Raw genomic sequence first — 10,722 nt, 5'->3', positions numbered from 1 at the left:
AAAACAATCGCCGACGAATCCAAGTAGTGCCCATCGTGATCTCTGCAAACTGCTGCCACAACCCCTCCCCGATGTGAACGAGCCACAACACCATCAACATTTATCTTCACCTTCCCAGCAGGAGGTGGAAGCCACCGCTGCACCTGTGGAGCCGCCGCATCGGCTGAAGACTGCGGGAGACGCGCTTCTACGTGCCCAAGCTCCGCTAAGTAGTTGTCAACAAAGTTGGACGTCTGTTGGGGACTTTGGAAGATAGATTCATAGACAGCTTTCCTCCTAGCATACCATATCGCCCATAATGTCACCGCCAGTCTAGCGAATTGAGCTTGAGAGAAACTATCACTAAGTTTGAACAACCACAACCAAACATTGGGTTCAGTATTCTCCGTGAACTGCGATACAAGTGCTTCATCTGAGAGCGCCCTGACGCACCTAGATAGATTGCATGAGACTAGAGCATGCCTCCATGAATCCTGGCAGCCACATAGAGGACACACATCATCCCCTCCCATGTTCCAGTGCTTGAGCACATCAGTTGTAGGCAACGAGTGGTGGGCAAGGCGCCACAGAAAAATTCTGATTTTGGAAGGGACCTTCAGCTTCCAGAGGGAGCACTACGAGTTTTCATCTCATTGAGGTTTGTGCAACCATTCTTCTCGTTGCAGTTTTGTGCTCAGCAAACACTTGTATGCAGATGAAACAAAGAAATTACCTCTCTTGTCCGGGCCCCAAGCCCAGAAATCTTGCGTGTTAGTTGTGTAGGTGGAGATCCTTAGAATTGCATTCGCGTCAACCGACAGGAAAGTCTCTTGCACCAACACCTCATTCCATGGGGCTGTAGCTGGTAGCAGCAACTCGGACACCATCTGTGGAGGGTTTTGTATCAGTGAGGTGATCGGCCGAGGTGTAGTCTCCTTTGGGATCCGTTTATCGTCCCAAATATGTGTAGTTTGCCCATTGCCAATCCGTCGGATGATACCTTGCTTGAGAAGGTCTCGACCTTCGATGATGGCCCGCCAAATCTATGAAGGTCTTGAGCCCAAATCAGCTTCAAGGATAGAACTATTAGGGAAATCGGCCGCTTTGAGGATTCAAGCACTCAAGGTTTCTGTTCTTGCATGATTCTCCAAGCCTGCCTAGCTAGCAAAGCTAGATTAAAAATCCCCATGTCCTTGAAGCCGAGTCCTCCGAGATTTTAGTCCTTGTCATCACGTCCCAAGACACCCATGCAGGCTTTCTCTCCCCATGTTTACAATCCCACCAAAACTTCGAGTTGACCGATTTTATGTGGTTCATAAGCCTGTAGGAAGCTTGAAACAAGACATAGAGTAAACTGGGATCGCCTGAGCCACTAACTTTATGAGAACGTCCTTCCCTCCTGTAGACAGGCATTTGCTCATCCAACCTTTAACCTTCTCCCAAACTCTATCACTAAAATATTTGAAGGTGCCCTTCTTTGAGTGGCCTACATCAGTCAGCATATCCAGGTACTTGTCACTCAAAGATTCACTTGGGACATGAAAGAAACCTTTAACTGCATTACGAACTATCTCCGGGCATCCCCTGCTGAAGAAGATAGAAGATTTTTCCCTGTTGATACGCTGGCCTGAAGCCATACAATATGAATTCAGAAGGTTTGATGCCTCCTCTGTCCACTAATACTCGCCTTGAAGAACAGCAGGCTGTCATCCGCGAATAAAAGGTGGTTTACTGCCGGAGCCGATGGTGCCACCTTAAAGCCGCTGAGTTGGGATGACTAATCTTGGACTTTAATAGGCTCGAAAGGCCCTCTCCTGCTAACAAGAACAGGTACAGAGAGATTTGATCTCCTTGTCGAATTCCACGTGTTGGATTGAAAACTTCAAACTATTGACCATTGACCAACACTGAAAAAGATACTAAGCTCACCATGTTCATAACAACGGAAACCCAGGGTGCTGCAAACCCCAACTTCTCCATGATTGCTTTTAGGTAGCCCCATTCCATGTTCATATCAAGTTTCAACGCACAGAAACTATTGCTCTTGGCTTTGTTGCGCTTCATAAAATGTAAACATTCGTCGGCAGAAATGATGTTATCAGTTATGAGTCTCCCAGGAACAAACACCGATTGTTCCTCTGAGATGATATCCGGAAGAATATATTTGAGACGATTGGCGAGCACCTTCAAGGCAATCTTATAGAAGACGTTACATAAGCTAATTGGATGAAACTGTGACAGTAGCGTTGGGTTGGTTACCTTTGGAATGATCACGAGTAATGTATCATTTAGGCTAGCAGGGCTTTGCTCTCCCATGACAATGCCTAACACAGCCTCGGTAACCGCCTCCTCGCAAATATCCGAGTGTTTCTGAAAAAAGTGAGCTGGGAAACCGTCCGGTCCAGGAGCCTTTGTTGGGAACATCTGAAAAAGTGTCGTCTTCACCCCTTTTCCCTCGTATGGCGCGAAAAGGATGTCGTTCATGGCTGGTGTTACCCTCTCCGGAACATGCTCCAGAACTTCTGCAACACCCTGACCCCCTGTGAGGTATACAAACTTTTGTAGAAATCAAGTGCTAGCCGCTGAATCTCAGAGGGGTTGTTAGTTAGTTGTCCATTAGGGCGCTGGAGAGCCTTTATCAGATTCTTTCTTCTACGCATCAATGCCCTCATATGAAAAAAAACGGGAGTTCCGATCACCCTTAGCCAGCCACGACTCGAGATCGTTGCCTCCACATCATATCCCCCCGCAGGTAGAGCTCAATAAGGTGATCATTAATCTTAATCTCGGCGTGTGATGGAACGACACGAGCAGGGTCCCCATGCAAACGTTCCACCTCCCTCTTCAAAGTTCTGATTTCTCCTCTGATGCTCCCAAAGGAGACTCTAGACCAAACACCCAGGTTGCCTACTAGGGCCTCAAGGTTGGCTCGTACTTGGCTGACCGAAGCATGTTCATTGTCAGGATTCCAAGCATTCTGAATGGTTGCCTTTAGGTCCGGGTGAGTATCCCACATCACTTCATATCTGAATTGCTTCGTCTTGTTTCTCTCTCCCATAGGTGCTGCAAGATGTAGTAGTATAGGGGAAAGATCCAAAGTTGTAGCCGTCAGGTGCTCAACCAGAGCGGTCGGTAATCTATCACACCAGCCAACTGACCCGAGGGCTCTATCGAGACGCACGCGAGTGTAGGAACCTCCAGCCACCCTCTTCTAAAAAGTCAACTTTGAGCCCTTGTACCCTAAGTCAATTAGTCCATAGACATCGACAGCGTCTCTAAAGCCTTGGATATGTTCTTGACTCCTTCCCCCAATGCCATCGTGCTCGTCATGCTTCAGAATGTCATTGAAATCCCCCACGCACACCCACGACATATCCTGCAACATGGAAAGGTTCTTCATCATCTCCCATGTGTGGCTACGGAGATGGGTTTGTGCCTCTCCATAGAAGCAAGAGAGCCTCCATGGGTCACCATCCCAGTCCCCAATCTTTGCATCAATATGATACTTTGAATACCCCGGAATTTCAAACTTTGTTTCATCATTCCAAAAAACAGCAAGACCTCCACTTCTACGAGAGGAGTTTACAGCGAAAGAATTATCATAACCTAGAGTACTTTTTAACTGTTCAGCTCTCGCCCCACTTATCTGGGTTTCCAAGATACAGAGAACTCTAGGGGCAAACTTTTGCGCAAGTTCACAAAGCTCTTGAACTATCGGGGCATTGCCAATCCCTCGACAGTTCCAGCTTAGAAGACTCATTGGCACCGGCTGTCCTCCCCCAGGGAGGCCGGCGATCTAGCATCATTGGTTTTGGCCCTTGTCAGACCTTTCTTCGCACTGGCATTGCCAAACTTCTCCATCTGCAAGCTAGTTCTGGGTTTCTTCGGGTCTTGCTTCGGTGGTGGACTAGGAGGAACTTCACTACCTCTCGATTTGGACCGCACCACCAGTTCATGCCCTGATGTACTCACTACAATAGCCACGTCGACCACCTGGACCGAGGTGCGCTTCCTGCTATCATCCGCAACTGCCATGTCAACATCCACGAGATCACTACTCTGTGCTCCCCTATGCTCCTCGGGAAGTCAGGTTTCTCGCTCTTCTTAAAACCCTTGCTGAAGTTTCGGCGTTTGGTGCCCCAAGCCGTAGCAGCCGGCGCCCGTAGATTTTTGAAGATCAAAGCGGAGGGGGGTGAACTCCATCACCATGTTCTTTGAACTCATGCCCCATCATGCCACACACCTAGCACCAATCGGGAAGGCACTCGTACTTCACCACAAAATCTCCCTCTAACCACCCCGGATCAATGAGGTGGATTTCTTGAGTGGATTACAGTCATCTAGCCGAACCCTAACTCTGTAGTAGTTGCCTTCGAAGTCAAAGGATGATGGCTCAGCTTCAACAAACTCGCCAAACTTTGCTGCTAGTGCCCTCACCTTCCCATGGAACGCTATTGGAAAATCGATTATTCGTGCCCAGATCTCGAACTTGAACAGCTCAATGGATGTAGGTTTCGTATAGCCGTCGTATGGGGCGTTGATCGCCGGATGGCCTCTGAAGTGCCATGGGCTGCCTTGGGTAACACGCTCCCAATCTCCCAAGCAGTTGAACTGCATATGGAACAGATTCTCCTCCAGAGTTTTGATCTTGACTCGCCTCGCTAGGTCCCAAGCTGATTTCATGTTGCGGAAGAACCAGTAGGAGCTAAACCCCTTGTCCATATGAACGCGCCCCAAAATCATCCACCGAAGGTCTTCCTCTGCTGGGGAGTCGTCCTCATCGAACACAACATCATCAAGATCCTCCTCCTTCAGAGCCAGCTCCTTCATCAGATTTGCTAGGCTTTCTTTTCCTTTGTCCCCCGAAGCCGAAGAACTTCCTGAGTTAGCCATGGGATCTAGGGTTACCCCAGCGCCTGGTTCTCATGGTCAAAACCCAGACTCCCACGCCGAAGCGGACCCAACCCCTCGAGAGGGGCAGTACCGGCCGGAGTCGGAGAGGGAAGGAATAGGTTCAAAGGCGCCACCGACGACGAGTGAATAGCTAAACCCTAACGAGGGGGAAAAACCGCTCGTCGTCAAGTGCCCGTGGGTGATTTTAATGCTCTAGCTAGATCGATCGTTCATTGCAACTAAAAATATATCGAGTAGATATATCAAGTGTCGTAGAAACCTAATTGCATCAGGTCAAACTCTACGTATAAATGTTTACTTTTCCCTGGAAAAAAACTCTGCATAAAAAGTAATAGTTTGTTATAATTCATACGTAGTATGTTTGCCCTTTCTAAGGTGCAAAAGGGTAGAATGCTGCTACAAGAAATTTATGGATTTGATTTGTTAGCAAGGTTGGCTTATCAAAGTGTCTATGGGACAAGGTGTTGGATTAATTTCTTATCGATTAAATCATATTATTGAATGTTACAGTGGCTTTCAATCACGGAGCTGTAGTATATTAATTATGTGTTCTTTGTTTTATAAACTCTACTAATCTACGAGTTGTTTTCTTCTGCATTGTAGTACAAGTGGACGGTGACATATTTCTTGCACGACCAATGATGGGTTTTTTTCCCTGGAAAAAAATAGGACGGGGTTTCATTATCCACGAGTAAATAGCCCTTTGTGTCCCCAAAGAATATTTTACAATATATATTTTAATTTCTGTAAAGAGATCTTGTGTTAGGTATTTTAAATCTATGTAAGGGTTAAGAGACAACTACGATTGCATGACGTTGGTCCTTAGGTGCACATGCACGAAGACATTTAGTTGTCATCGATAAGATCAAATCGGCTCCGGTAGGATAGAAACGATAGTAATGCATCGACAAATCATTCTGGCGATAACAGCAGTGGCCGCTCGATGGCCTTAGAATCTCGATGTAATTCTTTTTAGTGTGAGTTGTTTTATACTTCCGGTAAATTTTTATAATAAATTTGTTCGTTTTTGTGAAAAGAATAGAAACTTAGATACAGTGAAAGATGTATACAGATTTATGGTATAAACGGAAAAGTAAGCAAATCTAGGAAACAGCTGGTTGTATATGTCTGCTAGGTTGTTGAACCTCATGCAGAATTAAAAACAACAATATTTCATCTCTCCCTTTAACCTTTCTTTTTGCGAGGCACTCTTTTTAAATTTCTGAAGCTCAATCTCTAGTGATTAATGGTTAATAAGCCGTGTTCAAGAGAACCTGAGTCTTGGGTACGTAGCTCAAAAACATTCGAACGTGCCTATGTGATACTTAGAGTGAATTTCATTTTCTACGCTGTAGTTGTATATTTATGACACAAATTACCCCATTTAGGAAAGCTTCTACCGAAATATCAGATTTTGAAGATTTTTAATGCAGTTTTACCCTGATTTTGCATTTTGTTTGTTTATGTTAGATAGTGTCGGCATATTGTCTCAATGATTAATAAAAAAGTGTAAAGATCGAAGGGCATCATTGATGATCATGTTCAGACTTCTCTTGTCCATCTGTTTCATTCCTCGTCCTTGTCCAGATATTTTTGAACCTGGGCGGCACCTCACACCTTACCTAATGGACACGAATCAAAAAACGAGGATTCAAAGCTTCTAAAAGAGGTATTGTAGACAAATTTTCACTTGACGGGTAATTAGTGTCAGAGATGCATATTTAGAGGGTAAAATGTGGAATTTCACTTTGATTTTTATTTGAAATTACCCCTGTTCAAGAATTCGTCTGATTAACCAATTAACTTGTCGATTAATGCCTACTCGTTGGGTCATCAAGGAGCCGATTAACTAATAAATCGCCCGATTAATCGATTAAATGACTAATTAACTTGTCGATTAGCCTATTAATCACCTACTCGTCAGCCAGCCGAACAACTATCAGTCAACGATTTCCTAAACAATGAAAATGACATGTTTTTGTTAATTCCAAAATCCACAAACCGAGTGTGGTAATGGCATGTGCTTGATGTTTAGTATCTCTGATATCGTAATACTCGGATGGATGATAACGATGAGCAAGTTTTGCAGACTAGAAATAATGAATCTATTTTATTTCACACAAGACGCATTCTGTAATTATACATACAAGAAGTGGTAAAGAATACATGTTGATTACTTTTCTTTGCGGGGCACTGATAGAGTTATTTACAGAGTTACAGTGAGTTTTACTTCTGGTAGACTTTCCTGGTTGTACTTTTAAAAGTGTGATGTACTCATTGAAACACCATTTAATTTACAGGGTGCTTCGATTCAAGAGACTAAAACTAGTTTGATTAAAAATAGTCTCTTTAAGAGGCTAAAGTTTCAAGCACCCCTGACTAAAGAGGGGCTAAAACTAGTTTTAAGACTAAATTTTTTTAGTGAGGGGTACCCGTACTAAAATGTGGATTAATCCTCTCTCTTCTTATTTAACTTCCCTCACTTAACACATGCGAGTTCTGGATTGGAGGGTTTGGAGGATACTAAATGCTCATTAACTTGATTTTAGTCTTTTTAGTATTTGGATCCAAGCATGGGTGAGGCTAGCAAGTTTTAGTCCCACTACTTTTAGTGATGAGACTAAGAGGGTGCTTGGATCTAAGAGACTAAAACTAGTCTGACTAAAACTAGTTTCTTTAAGAGGCTAAAGTTCCAAGCACCCCTAACTAAAGAGAGACTAAAACTAGTCTTGAGGCTAAAATCATTTAGTCAGGGGTACCCTACTAAAATGTGCATTAGTCCTCTCTCTCCTCATTTAACTTCTGAGACAAGTTCTGAATTGGATGGTTTGAAGGATAATAAATGCTCATTAACTTGATTTTAGTCTATTTAATATTTGGATTCAAGCATGGGTGAGGCTAGTAAGTTTTAGTCTCATTATTTTTAGTTATGGGACTAAAACGTATCCAAGCATCCTCTAAAACGTATCCAGGCACCCTCTTAACGCGTTCTTCAGTTTCCAACCGATGTCGATTCCACTCTTGGTTTGCTGCAAAACCTATAAAATCAAACTTAAATCATGAAAGTTAATTAATGGAAGTAGCCAATGATAGTAAACACTTGGTCTGATCTGGCTTAATACTAATACAACAAGATTCCTGCTCTCCCCGTCCCGTGGACTAGAATCCATCCAACCTTTTTTTGTAAAGTGATTAATGGTTCAACTTGTTATTTTCTGTTGAAAACAAGCGTCGACATCACAATGAGATTTAGAAAATGCAGCTAGCGAGCATTTTCAGGTCCATGCATCTGTACAAGAGGGTTAACACATATTTAAATATTGTTAAGTTCTTGTCATTTGACGACTTCCAGTACTCGTGTTGCGGAATTTCATAAACTAGATGATGCCGCGTGCGTTGTTGCGGGAATTAGTTATAAAATAGTAAGACCTTTATGTATGTAACATGAATATTGAATTAATGATATGAGAACTAAAACGTAATGTATACTACTCCCCCGTTCCTAAATATAAGTCTTTTTAAAGGTTTTACTAATGAATTACATATGAATGTATATCGACATACTTTAGAGCATAGATTCACTCATTTTGTTCCGTATGTAGACCGCTAGTGAAATCTCTTAAAAGACTTATATTTAGGAATGAAGGCAGTACATATAAGTAGCCTAACAAAATCCATGGTGACACGTTGTGGTAGTCCGCTTGCCCCTTTTAGGAAAATCAAAACAAATTGTTGTCTTAGCATAGTAAGGCCCTGTTTGAAACCACAATAGATTATGATAATCTGGTTTATGAAGATAGATTATATAATCTGGTTTATAAAAATAAACTACGGAAGCATGTTTGGAGACCAGATTATATAAACTGTAATTCAGGTTTTACATTGCATAATGACTTGTCTGTCCTCTGTTTTTTTTTAAAGAGAAGGATGGCGATGGTAGGAATGTAATTATCTCTAACTTACAAGGGTAATGGATCATTAGCAATCCATAATCTAATTTTAGCTGGTGTAGAGTAGATTATGAGTTTTTAATAATCTATCCATCTAGTTTTTATAATCTACACCATAATCTGTCATGTTTGAAGACAAAATAGATTATAAAAACTGAATTATATAATCTGGATGGTTCCAAACAGGGCCTAAATAGTGAGGGTGAAATCGAGAGACTACCTCACATATTTGCAGTTTTCTTCAGTGCTGCGGTGGTTGGGAAGGTTGCGGGCAATAACTCCATCAGCTGGGCTGACCGAGTTCGTATCAGGGATGACCCTGACGAGCATTCATCACAGGCGACCGCTGCGGGGCTCGAGGCAGCGCACGCCTGGGTCACCGTCGCGTCCTGTCGGCCGCGCTGCACGGCTTTGCCAGCTGCACCATTCAAGCTGCGATCTGACGCGCCATTCATGCCGCGTCTGCCCATTCCGGATTGGATTAAAGGCTCTGTTTCCGTTGCCTCCATCCTCGCCATTGACAGTTCGAATGCACTAACCTCGTCACCTGCGTTGCTGCTTCCAGGCAGGGCACCGCGCCAGGAGATGCCCCAACAAACCTGCTCCCCACCTCCGTTCGGCGCCACTTCTGCACGCCCCAGACGCTCCTATCCGGCACGTGCGTCGCCTGCAGTTGCATGCCGGCACCCGAAGGCTTCGTCGTCGGTGGCTCCACCTCCTCCCCAAGCCCATCCCCAAGCCATGGCATGGAGCGGAAACCACTCGTAGAGGCCGGCGGAGGTGTTCACTATCATCCATGCAACGCCGGCAATGCACCAGGAGGCGACGCTCCTCGGCTCGAACGCGGTGGTGGCTTGGCTCGACCGCGACCTCAGGGCCTTCGCACAAGACATCGCTGCCGCCATCATCGCGGAGATAGGCATGTTGGCTGACGATGTGTGCGTCGTCAAGCATTTCCCCGAAGCCTTCCTAGTACGCTTCTTTCATCAGCACCACTATGCGGACGCCACTGGGCGAAGGGACATTCCATTACGAGACACCCGGCTTTAGCTGCGCCCCTGGCAGCTCGAGGCTCATTCCAAGCAGGTAGACCTCGTCCACCACATCCGTCTCTGCCTCGACGGGTTACCGCTGCAGGCGTGGGATCAGTTCGCCGTCGCTCAAGCCATCGGGCCAGGGTGCTCCATCGACTACATCGAAACCGCGTCGAAGCTCAAGACGGACACAGAGGTCCTGGGGGTGTGGGCATGGACGGCCTCGCCTGCCAATGTGCCGCGCGTGAACTGGGTGACCCTGCCGGCCCGCCTTTCGTCGGTAATCGCGGCGTCGAGCGACGGGTGATCATCCACCTGTCAGTACATGAAGACCCTACGCAAGGACCAACGATCGTCTCCAAGGGGTACAACTACCAGAAGGGCGTTGTCGATGGGGAGCGGCAGGCGCGCGACCCCTACGAACGCATCTCTCGCCCCGTCGACCATCACCGGCGTGATCGAGATGATGACCCTGGCGTGGGCGTGGCCGTGATGACCTAGAGCGGCGCGGCCACGACAGCTCCAGGAGTCCCGAGGGATGGGGTGTTCGCATCCGTTGCAGCCTCTCGCGCCATACAAGGGACGCTCACGCGGGGGCGTCGTGAGGGTGGTGGTCGTCGTTGGGCTGTTGAGCCCTCCACTGCAGTTGACCCCGCTGCTATGCTCCTCGGCTCGGGCTCTGCTAGTGGGGAGGCGGATCGTGCCCTCGAGTCGTTGCCACTTCACGCCCCTCCTGTGTCTGCGGCTGGGCGTGGTCGCATCCCGGTGCATGCCCCTCTGCCTCATGCTGCACGTCGCCGCTCCGAGGAGGCACGCACTCCGCCGGCCTCTCCTCCGCTGTCTCC

This window comes from Hordeum vulgare, chromosome 6H, assembly GCF_904849725.1.
Source record: "Hordeum vulgare subsp. vulgare chromosome 6H, MorexV3_pseudomolecules_assembly, whole genome shotgun sequence".
Lineage (NCBI taxonomy): Eukaryota > Viridiplantae > Streptophyta > Magnoliopsida > Poales > Poaceae > Hordeum > Hordeum vulgare.
This window is presented reverse-complemented; position numbering follows the sequence as displayed.